Genomic DNA, 12,014 nt, shown 5'->3' on the forward strand with positions numbered 1-12,014 from the left:
AAGGAGGATGGTGCTGATGGAGCCTGGGAGGCTTGTTCCCATCCGCTGTGCTCTTAGCTCATCCCCTGACACTGGATACATTTTCTAGCTCAGAAAACCAAGTGGAGCACAAAGCTGGCTTGTGTGGGAGGTGCCTGTGGTCAGAGGAGGGTTAAAGTGTGCGGAGAGGTCCAGGGGCAGCTCTGGGAAGGGGGTGTGCATGAAACAGGTTCACCCTCCTCAAGGCTCCAAAGACTTAGCCACATGGGAAAGCACCCAAGTATGAGGAAAAGGGAAAAACATCCTAAAATAGTTTAGTCTTGTTTTCTGCACTGAGACGCCCAGACAGGGTGGGAGTTCTGGTTGTGTCTGAGCTAAAAATTACAGTAAATAGAGAAGTGGCTGCAAAGCCCCATGTTCTGGATAAGAAGGACATGTGCAAATGCCGTCCATCAGGGTGAAGACGTGCTGGCGATGAAGGCCCATAAATAAATGAGGAGGGGGATGGAGTTAAATGAGCTCTGTGTTGAGGGGTGAACCATCAAGTGCCTGCTGAAGCATGTCTTCCCCGCAGTGAGTGTCATAGGATGACATGGAGTGAGAGGAAGTGGCTTTGTACATAGGGACTGCTCCGAGCAGAGGTGGGATTCTGGCATCCCCCTCTGCACATGGGTCCAGGACCGCTGAACCCACCTGGGAGCAAAGGGGGGCTGGTTCTGCCCCACTGGCTGGAGAAAAGAGCGGTCAGGATGGACCTGCTCCGGGCTGTCCCACTCTCTGCACCACTCTCCAGGCACATCTCAGCTGCTAGTGAAATCCCAGCATAAATACTGAAGTCTGACGTTTGGAGGAGGTGATAGGGATGATGGATGGGCCGTCCCTGTAACAACTAGAGAGGTCCTGGGTATTTGCTCCTGTGGGGATCTGCTTCTGCAGCACACAGGCCATGAGTGGAGACTCAGAGTGGAGGAAGGCCCACTGCTCCTCCTGGGGGGATCAGTACCCCCGGGGAGGACAAGGGGCCTGCTTTCCATGGGATGCTCCATGGCCCACTTTAACTGTTCAGGGATCACCCACACCGAGCTCCAGCTTCAGGCCCCGTAGCGGGCCCTGGGATGGGTGAGCTGGTGAAAACCCGGCAGCAACTCAGGGCCCTGGGCTGTCCAAGCTGTGGTGGGAGCGGAGCTGACCCAGGGGTGAGGGTGGGAAGTGGAGCTGGTCCTGGGTGTCATGCCATCCTCCGTGAGGCAGGGTCCCATCTCCCAGACCTCTGGACTGCGGTGTAATGGCCGCATTGGAGGGGGCCTTCTCCAGGGGAGGGGACAGGGCACCCCATGGGGCAGAGGTCCTGCCTGTGCAGCTGCTGGAGCTGGCTCTGCTTCCCTGGGCAGGGGTCCCTCTGGGAGCCTGGCCCTGCGTGAGGATCCGTGCTAGGGCTGCAGGGCTGGCACCGAGGGCAGCAGCGGAGGAGAGGGAAGGTGATGGACTAGCCGGAGGGTGGGAGCTCGGTGCCGTGGGCTAGGAGGGAGTGCCCGGGGTCTCCGGATGGGGCTGAGCCTGTCCGTAGCAGCAGCAAGCGCTGGGAGGGACATGGGACAGCAAGGAGCGGGGCAGCACGACGAGCAGTGGGGCAGCCTTGGGGGGACACAGGGCGGCAGGAGGCAGCACAAGGGACAGCGGGGCAGCACGGGAGGTGGCAGCCGGGCAACACGGCGGCAGCACGGGGGGCGCAGCAGGGCAGGACGGGGGAAGCGGGGCAGCACGGGGTGGCTGGAGGGGGCGCGGTAGGGCTCGGGCGGCTGCGAGGACTCGCAGGGGCTGCCCCGGCCCCGGCCCGCCCCTGCCGGGCACCTTCCCCCTCCGCCCCGGCGGCAGCGGCGCGGCGGTGCCTGCGGGAGCGCGGTGCCATCTAGGGCCGAGCCCGGGCTGCTGCAGGGCCCGGCCGGGCCCGGGCTGCGCGGCTGCCGCTGCGGGAGCAGGGTCGGGCGCCGTCCCGGGCCCCGGACCCCGGGCCCCGAGCCCCGGGCCCCGGCCGCGGGGCAGGAGCTGGCGCAGGCTGCGGGGCCGGTCCCGGGGCGGCGGGGCCGGGCAGGACCGTACCTTGGCACCGCACCTCCCTCCGCATCAATCCTCTCCCTTCGTGCTGAACGCGAGAGCTCGGCGAGGACCGGCACCCCGGCGCTCCCCGGGTGAGGGGCGGGGGGCGGGGGGGGGGGAGCAGCCAGCGGAGCAGCCGAGGGCTCTCCCCGGCCGGGGGTCTTCTCCCCCGGGGGTTGCGGGACGTGGCGGGGCTCTCAGCCGCGGTGAACCGCCGGACGCTCTGCTCCCGCTCCGGGGAGGCAGCCAGGGCCCGGGGCTGCAGCAATGGAAAGCCGCGCTGCGCCCCAGCGCACGCCTTCCACCGCAGCGGGGTGGTGCAGGCACGGCGGAGGGGGGGGGGGGGCGCAGGGGGGGGGGCTCCCGGGCAGCGTCTGGGGGAGCACCCGAGAGGCGCAGCCCTGCAGATCTGCTTCGCGACCGTTGCGACCAGTGCTAGGCTTGGCAGCCACCCACCTGCCCGGCCCCCCCGTGCTGTGCAGCCCCACCGCAGCACTGGTAGCTCTGGGCTGGTCCTGTCAGTCTCCCCAAGCCACGCACAGCCAAGGGAGGGAGGGAGGGAGGGAAAGCTGGCTGGGGGTATGGTCTGAAGGAGAAGATGGAGGCCACTTCCTCACAGTGCGTCCCCACGGGGCTAGTCCTTGGTGGGTGATGGGGCAGCAGGTGGAGAGGTCCCAGTGCTCAGAGTTTGTCCTGGCCCTTGCAACGTGCATCTTGCAGAAAGCTCTGGGAGCACAGCTGGGGCTTTCTTGACTTTTGGCATTTAAGCCAAGGGCACGTACGTCAGGTCTTAAGTCAGTCTCCCAAAACTGTGTGTAGCCTGCTTCCCAGAAGCACACTGGTGATGATGACAGTGCTGTGGCTGGACATCAGTCTGGTCTGTGACACCTTGCTGTGCTGTGAAGCCTTCTTCTAGTCCTTGGGAAGATCAGGCAGTTTCGCTGCCCACGCGGTGGGAGGTTTCTCCACATTGCCTCTAGCTCTCCTTTGGTTTCAGAAGCAGACTGAGCCTTACCCGCTATTTGAAACTTGGCCTTGAAGCACCCCTCAGATTGGCTTCAGTCTTGTGCAGCTTGGTCACGGGGCTGGAAGCTAGTCAGGCACAGCGCTGGCTCTGCATGGTGTGATCAGACCCAGATCAATCCTCTGGTGGGACAATACCAACGTCCTGGGTTGTACAGTAATAAGTACAGATGTGTCTTGAGGAGAGAAAAGCGCAGCACAGCAATAAATCCCTCTGAATCAGAGGCACGGGCTGTTTTCTCTATGCGTGCAATTTGCCACAACCTGCAGCTGTCAAGGGAAAAGCTAACGATGGAAAGGCTGGACCCGGGCACATGGAGCCTAAGGGCAGCCCAAGAGTGATGGACTGGACAGCAAGGGGCTGGAGGAGGAGGAGGGACCAGTGAGGCTGAAGCTGAGGCTGCCTGCATGCCCTGCCTATGTGTTGTTGTATTTCCAGGTGTTTGGGTTTCCTTAGCATTGATTCTACAGCAAACTTCCTGGTCTCAACATGATTTCTACTGTCTGCCCCTTTAAAGGCTTTCACTCTATGCTGCTGTCTACAGTGTTCACTTCAGTCCCAGTTTAATGAAGTTTTGACCTGGAAAAGCAGACAGCACAGGGCATTTTCCAGTGCACATCCTCAGGACACGACTGACACGCAACACACCTTGAAAGAGTTGTTCTTCCAATGCTGCATGCTGTCCCCTCTCCCAGGTCTAAGCCACACAGTTTGCAGTTCATGGCAGGTGGGAAAAGCCTCAGTTTATACATTTGAACTGCCCTGTGTCCTGCTGTAGAAGGGGAAACTCTTTGTATTCCTGCTGACTTAACTCACTTAAAATCAGTGACAAATTCAGCTATACGGTGCTGGCTGGGTTTTCTGGTGCCATGGACAGAGGACAGAGTAAATTACAGGGAGAAGGACCCTGTTCCTTCTCAAAACAACAGGAATTGATTTAATTTATAGTTTGACAGCCAGAATTGAACATAATCAAGAGCCCCTGCAGCTGTGTGCAGAGTGGTTGCCTTCCTTTTATTGAAAGAGCAGAAAGTAATATCCCCCCCGACAGGGTGACTGGGAGAGAGAGATTTGCCTCTGCAGGGGGTCAGACATATCCATACATCTGCTCTTCTGGCAGAAACAGGACCAGGGGGTCTGTGTGAGATTACAGATAAGAAATGTAAATGCTTTTTTAATGAAGCTCCCCAGGTTACACCTTGCTGTTCGCTCCCTGAAATCATTCTAAATTCAAGTATTTCTGTGGCCCAAGGAATTTGTTTCTTTCCCAATTAGCTGCCTGTATTTTTGCCTATTTATTTTCTGTCTCTTTGAAGGTTTTACTGGCTAAGGCAGTTCCTGTGATGTCCTGTGCCACTTTGTGAGAATGTCCCCACTCCTCTGTCAAGTACTGTCATTAATTGTTGGTGAGAAACAAGGCTTTTTCAGCAGAACGCCACTAATCTGAAGGATAAATCACATTAAGGTTCACCTTCTGGGGTAATTCTATCAATTAACTCCATTCAAATACCATATTTGTGGCAAAATAAGCATTGTCAAATTGATTTCTCCACCTGGATTCCTTGGATGTCTGTTCTTGATGTCATTCATAACTGCAGTTACTATATCACTCAGAAACAACAGGTTTGCTGGTAAAATCCACCACCATGGTTCTGCAGAGCAGAACTCAGCAGAATTTGAAAGAAATCCTTTGAGCTTTTGATCCTGCATGTTGCAATGCTGAGCAAGAGGGGACTCTCTGTGAGACCCTGCTGTCCCATTGCCCCATGTAACACATTTTGCAGGCTCACCACAATGCACCTGGTGATTTGGGGTTTTTTTACACTTGTTACTTGGAAGGGACTCTGAGAAGTCTTATGGGGAGCAAGGTTCACTCAGGAATCTGCTCACATGTAATTCCCTGTCAAGGGATGTTAGAGGAGAAGATTTAGGGATAATTTAATAAAAGCCCCTTTTGCAAGCTATATAACATTGTGTGAGCAGCTTGCTCTGAGGATGGTGTTTGTGACACTGTGGCTCTAGTGTCATCCCTCTTTTGTTCACTGTCATATGGGAAGTCTCTTTTCATGGTGCATTGGCTCTTTCTCAGGACACAGGCAGAGAAGAGCATTTCTGTGGGCAGGCTCCAGCCTTGTCCATATCGCATGGTACCAGGGATAACCAGGGTGGGCTTCCCTATGGAAAGCAAATACATGGCAGGCTGCTTCTGCCACTCCGATTAACTCCACAGGTTGTAAGCTGCAGCAAGAGTATGTGTCTTGGTCTCTGTCTTTTCTCTGTGGATTTATTTCTTTTTTGCAAATACTTCTGTAGTCCCCTGGTTATAGCCCCCCAGGCAGAGTTCACTGTTGGCTGAAGAGCCCTACTGAGCATCACCATAACATCAGCAAACAAATATCCTGCAGTGCATTGCTGCTTCTCCCCCAGAGAGGCTGGGGGAAGAGCTAAATCAAGCTCAGGCTCCATGGATCCTTGTGTTGGCTCAGTCAGAGAGCACAGCTAGTGCCCAGAGGCCTCCATACAATAACTTGTTTCGCTGCATCCCCCCCATGCTCCAGGTTTTATTTATAATCATTAGGATAGAAGCAGCCAGAGGCTCCTGCTTTCTGCTGGGTCATGGCTAATGGTACTCACACTGTATTAAAAGGCCCATTAGCACTTGGATTTCTCTCTCTTTGAAGATGCACATGCAAATAATCAGGTTGTTTCTTGACTTTCATTTTGGTAACACCTGGATGATGCATGCTGGCCTTTCTGCTCTGTCTCTGTATATTCAAGAGTGTGAGCGGAACACACAGATGGGTAGCACAGACCAGGGAGCTCCAAGGATGCTTCTGCTTTGCAACTGGCTTGCAGGTGAGGTCCTGCCTGTGATGGTGAGGGCAAAGGTGTGGGAAAAGCACAGAGGATAAGGAACCTTGTATCCACACTTTTGCTATCAGCAGCATGAACTTGGAACAGCCCAGGGAATGACCTTGGTGCTTTGAATGCCCCTCCAAGGTGCGCACTGAGGACTGGAGGATGGACACTACCTAGTAGAGAGGAGATTGGTTACTGGATCACCTGTCTGGAGGACAGCTCCTGAGAAGTAAGACACCAAACAAGGATCACCACCCCAGACAGTTGTCTCATTGGATGTTGCAATGGCAGGAAAGGCTTAGGGACATTCACATGAGTTCCCAGAGCATTTCCAATTTTCTCCATGGTTTGGGTTTGTGTGGTGGGGTTTTAGTAGCAGGGGAGGGCCTGCACAGGTGGCTCCTGTGAGAAGCAGCTAGAAGCTTCCCTGGGCCCAAGTTGGACCCGCCACTGGCCAAAGCTGAGCCCATCAGCGACAGCGGCAGCACCTCTGGGAGAACAGATTTAAGAAGGGGAGCCTGCAGCGGGGAGGGGAGTGGGATGTGAGAGGAACACCTATGCAGAGACCAAGGTCAGTGAAGAAGGAGGAGGAGGTGCGCCAGAGGAGGGGATGCTCCTGCAACCCGTGGTGAGACGGCAGGCTGTCCCCTGCCCCAGCTCATGGAGGGGAGCGGGGGAGCAGATGCCCGCCTGCAGCCCGGGGAGAGAGGAGCCCACGCCGGAGCAGGGGGATGACCCCAAAGATGGCTGTGGCTCCATGGGAAAGCCCACACTGGAGCAGTCTGTGACTGAAGGACTGCAGCCCATGGAAAGGACCCATGCCTGAGAAGTTCATGAAGGACTGTCTCCCATGGGAGGGACCCCACACTGGAGCAGGGGAAGAGCGAGGAGTCCTTCCCCTGAGGAGGAAAAGCGGCAGAGACAACGTGTGATGAACTGACCACCACCCCCATTCCCCGTCCCCCTGCGCTGCTGGAGGGGAGGAGGTAGAGAAAACCGGGAGTGAAGCTGTGCCTGGGAAAGAGGGAAGGGTCGGGGGAAGGTGTTTTAAGATTTGGTTTTACTTCTGATTATCCTTTTTTTAATTTGATTGGTAGTAAATTAAATTGATTTTGTTTTTTCCCCAAGTCGAGTCTGGTTTTGCCCATGACCATAATTGGTGAGTGATATCTCCCTGTCTTCCTCTCGACCCATGACCTTTTCTTTATATATTCTCCTCATCATCCCACCAGGGGGGAGGAGTGAGCAAGCGGCTTTGTGGTGCTTTGTTGCTGGCTGGGCTTAAATCACAACAATCCATCGCTCTCCCATCAGCATCATCCACCCACCAATGCTCGTGACACCAGGCAAGATGTGGTCCCAGCCCTGGAGTGGCAGGAAAGCCTCCCATCCCTTGGCACAGCTGACCCTCCCAAGTGCTGGGCATGCACCGTGTTCACTGCAGTCCTGCGTCCTGGCTCAGTCACTAATGTCGAGCCATGGGCTTCTGCAGTTTCTGGCTCAAGCACTCCATTTTACTGGCCAGCATCACCGCAGTCTTGACAGGCAGCTGGCAAACTTCTTGTCCTTATACATTACAGGCTGCTATGGCCTGGCTTTCATTGCTGAAAAAGGAGAACTCCTTTTCCTGCAGGTAACTAATGTGTGAGGACAAAGAAGAGGTAAAACCACAGGCTCACTTTGGGCTAGCTGAGGCTATTCTATGGGAAAATCACACCTTTTTTAAGAAGTGATAGTAATTTCATGATCCAAACTGGCATGAAGGTGGATGCCACTACGGACTCCCTCGCTCAGTCACTCTAGTCTAGGAAATTATGCCATTTTTATAGGACGTTATGATGTCCTACATGTTCCAAGGACATGCTGGACTGGTGTGAAAACACAGGTTGCTGAACAGCTGCAAGCTCTACAGTGAAACGGGAAGGTGAATGCAGCAGTATGGGTGACTGATGGCTGGACAGTTTGTGTAGTGATGTGAACCTGACTCCACAGAGAAAGCAGAAAATGCTTGGCCCACAGGCACCTCAGGAGTGTCAGACCCACGCTGACTTCTGCACTGACTGGCAGAAAGTGCACAAGCTAAATTCACTGGAACATCACTAGTGAAGAACCCTCCATCTGCAACCCGGAATGGGCTCAGCTCTTGGCCCTGACTCTACATCCTGCCAAGGAGAGTCTACCCCAGTCTATAGCAGCTCTGCGCTCTGTCAGGCCCCCCTCAGCTGTGGAGCAGATCACCCCTGCCGTGCCTTCAGCTTGGGCAGGATGTTCCAGACACTAGTCCGTTTGGAATTTGATTTTGTACAGTTTACATGAGCTGGACTTGCCTCTGAGGTGCTGGCAGGGTGGGCAGGAGTGTGCCTGGCACAAAAGGCAGTGGGAAAGGGGGTCTGGGACAGCCTCATCCTGGAGTACCAATGCCCCAGGGTCATGCTGTGCCTTGCAGGGAAATCCATCAGGCTGCTGATGTGATGCTTCTGACTATCGTTTTCACTCCTGAGCAGCAGAGTCCTCTCTGGTGCTGGGCCAGGCTTTGAAGCACCTTAAGGGCAAAGGCTGGGACCTGAAGACGCTCTGCAACGCTATATCTGTTCAGTACAGAGGGCATATGCACCGAGACCTGGCTACAAACTCTTCCAGCTGCATGCCCAACAGCACCCGTCATCTCCCAGTGCCTCCTGTCACAGGGTGACATCTCCATCTCTGGGCAGCCACGAGCAGTCTCTTGCAGTGTCACAGCTTCGTGATGCAGGACAGAACAGTCCCTCAGAGTGCCCTCTCCTGCTCCCTGGTGTTTCTGGGAGAATCCCTTTGCCTGAGACCAATATATTGTTGTTATTGTTTTTCCCTCAAGGTCTTCTATTTTCCACTAATTCTGCTTTGTATATTGACCAGATTGGTTATCTTTACAAGCAACAAATTTTACAGGAAGCCTGAGTGGGCCACTGACCCACGTAAACTCTTCATATTGTCCTGTGTCATCTTTAATCTACAGGTAAACCCCCTCTTCTAATAAAACTCCAGATTACAGGGGATAATGGATAATCAGTATAATATACAGGCTCTGTTAGCAAACAAATCAAAGCATCAGTATCATCTTGGGAAAGTCTTGGAGATAAACATCCTCCCTTGTCTGTTCGTTGTATCTTTTGGGATATTACTTTTAAATCTCTCTTGTGGCATGGCTGATGTTATCACTTCAGCTGCATTAGTTAACCAAACTCTGCATTACTGTGTGTTATTTAAGTATTAATGGGCCAGATGGGGTGCATTTCCTCGCAACCCTGAGGCAGCACTGATTTTATAATGACTCTCCAAGCTGGGGCTGATTACTGCATGTGATCTTCACAAGCTGGGAAGATGAGGCATTCTGGGGAAATTAGACTGTAATTTAGCATTTATTATCAAGGGGTCCGGAGACCTGTTCCAGGAGACTCGCTTGCTCCTGGAGTAGTACTCTGCTTCACACCCCTCCCCAGCCTGGCAGGAGTTCAGAAGGACCGTGGCTTCCCAGATCACCGACAGTCGCTTGCAGACAGCCTGTTTCAGCGCTGGCATCGCACGCAGGACGAAGGGGCTAAGGACGACACCGGGACAGGCCATGTGCCTCATACAGAGCACACGGGCACGAGGAGCACCGAAAGAACACACAGATGGGAGGCTGCAAACCAGCTTGGGCTTTCCCTGGTCAGGAGGCAGGTTTTGATCTCTGTAGCCTCGGTTAGACCAGAAAGCAAGCCATTGGCCCATTAATGGGGCACCTCCGATGGTTGCTGCTCATTGCTACAATGGTATCAAACAGCAGCATGCTGTTGGATGTGCTCCTGACACCCTCCACAGCCACTGTCAGACAGTCTGCCTTGCATGGACCTGAGCCCTGTTTCAGAACGGGACTTTGTGCATGTGAAAGGCATGAGCCATTTTCAGCCAGTCCCTGTAGTGCTACATAAGTGATTTTGAGAAATAGAGATGTTGTCTGCAGCATTAATGTCTCTGGGTGGTCCCTGGTCCTCATCACAACCCAGGCAAAGCTCACTGCCTCTGTGTACCCAAAACATGTACCAATAGACCACAACTGTTACTCTGGATGACTTTGAGATGGATGCAAAGGATGGCTTCAACATCCAGAATTTCTCAGAGAGAACTATTCCAAACTTTTACAAGGTCATGCCAAAAATTTGAAACCAAGATCTTTCCCAGCTTAATCAAGCACCCTATCTATAAGACAAAAGATAGTTTTCCAAGGAAATCTGAATCACAGCAAGAATTAAGTTGGCAAAATGTGTGAGTCATTCACTTTATAAGTACTACAGGGACTAAATTCTGGGATGTCCCTACTTCTCCGCCAACAAATCTGTTAGGCTAGGACCACTCTCACCCAAAACAAGGATGAAAACTGTAAAATAAAAGATGTTTCCTCCTTAAGCATGAACCAGTCTTTGAAATTCCTCCCCAATACATGATCTGCCCAGACAACATTGCAGCTGAAACAGCAAAGGACAGTCATGTGCTTTCATTAGCATGAACCTCAGATGAGATTCAGAGTTTTTTATTTACTTCCTGCAAAATCTTCATAAGACTGTTATTACAGCCAGTTTTGTCACTTTACAGAATTTTAGTGAAGTCACAGCTCTAAATACTGGCTTTTGCACACAAAACCAAGCCAGCAAGGTTGGACAAAATTGCCAGGATTCATTTGATGAAAAATACCACACACCATCTCAGTTATTTCACCAACTAAAGAAACATTGGCTGGAAACCCCATGCCAGCTGGTCAGAGCCCTAAAAAAGCTTTTCTGCTCCCAAAGCTATAAAAAAAATGCATTAAGCACAAAAAAAGGTATTTTCATACTTCCTAATTATTCACCTGAGCAGAAAATCATTGGCACAGGGAGGAAATGATGCAGCAATGGGGCAGGAATGCACAGATAGAGCGCTTGCCTTTGGGGAACTTCAACTTTTATTGGGAAACAATTTAAGATCTAAATTGATGTTTCCCTTCCTATGTGGCTACAGGGAGCAGAGCCAAGTGCTGTGAGTGAGCTTTAGGCTGCAGGACTGTAACGTTTAAAACACGCGTGAACAAAGAGTTTGCCATTCAAAGGAACAAACCTTTTATTTCATCCAGAAGTGGGGAAAACCGGGAAAAAAATACCACGCTAATTTGAGCTATTGTGTGAAGAGATGGGAGTCAGAAGGAGAGACAGTAAGTGAAGTATAGATTTGAAGGAAGACTGACAGAACAGATGTAAACAGCCACGGCAAGATCTGGAGGTTTGGACAGGTCCCCACTCAAAGTGCTTGCTTGGATCACTGGAAAAGAAAGGGAAGAGCATTGGCACTTAGAATAAAGGGAGACAGTGTTTGGAAAGCAAAGCACTGAGAAAGATAAGGTTTGCCTTTGGAAGTAAGGAAGAAAAGGGGTATTGATGATTAGGATTGTTTATGTTGGGGTACTCTGGTTACAGTAAAATATAGTGGTTCTTTTTGAAACAAACAGAAAGCCCGAGAAAACTCAAGAGTGGGTTTAGAGAGCTCAGAAATAAACAGAGCTGTGGCCTGGATTGTCTAGTATTTGTAAACAGGCCCTGAACAAGGCTCATATGGAAGAGAAGTTTGTGAGCCATGGGGAAATGGAGGAGACTGGAGAATCGCAGGGTAATGGGGGTTTGGAGGGACGTCGGTAGGTACAGCCTCCTGCTCAAAGTTGGGCCAGCTCCGGCGTCGAACCAGGGCGATCAGGGCTTTATCCAGCCTGGTCCTGACAACCTCCGGCGAGAGGGGCGGTGCAGCCCTGCCGTGCACCTGACCCGGCGCCTCACCGTCCTCACAGGGAAGACGCTTTCCTTCCACCCGGCTGGCACCTCCCGACACGCTGTGAGGAGCTGGGCTCGGTCTCCTTGATGGCAAAGCCGCCAGGCCCCCTCCCCCGCGGCCTGCCCCGGCCCCGCAGCTCCCCGCGGCGGGTCCAGGCCGGGCCCGCCGCGGCCCCGGGGCGGCAGCGGCAGCGGGGGGGGGGGGGAGGCGGAGGGGAAGCCGCTGAAAAGGGCGGGGG

General features: G+C 53.2%; 1 long non-coding RNA gene across 1 annotated transcript; it reads right to left on the minus strand.

Annotated features, from left to right (window-relative positions):
- Window positions 1-11,056: 11,056 nt before the first annotated feature.
- On the minus strand, window positions 11,057-11,878 carry LOC138688315 (uncharacterized). The gene is made up of 2 exons (XR_011327342.1): window positions 11,782-11,878; window positions 11,057-11,272 (listed from the first exon to the last, which is right to left on the minus strand). It is a non-coding gene; the product is annotated as an uncharacterized lncRNA (long non-coding RNA).
- Between the last annotated feature and the right edge of the window lie 136 nt (window positions 11,879-12,014).

This window comes from Haliaeetus albicilla, chromosome 12 (assembly GCF_947461875.1).
Source record: "Haliaeetus albicilla chromosome 12, bHalAlb1.1, whole genome shotgun sequence".
Taxonomy (NCBI): Eukaryota; Metazoa; Chordata; class Aves; order Accipitriformes; family Accipitridae; genus Haliaeetus; species Haliaeetus albicilla.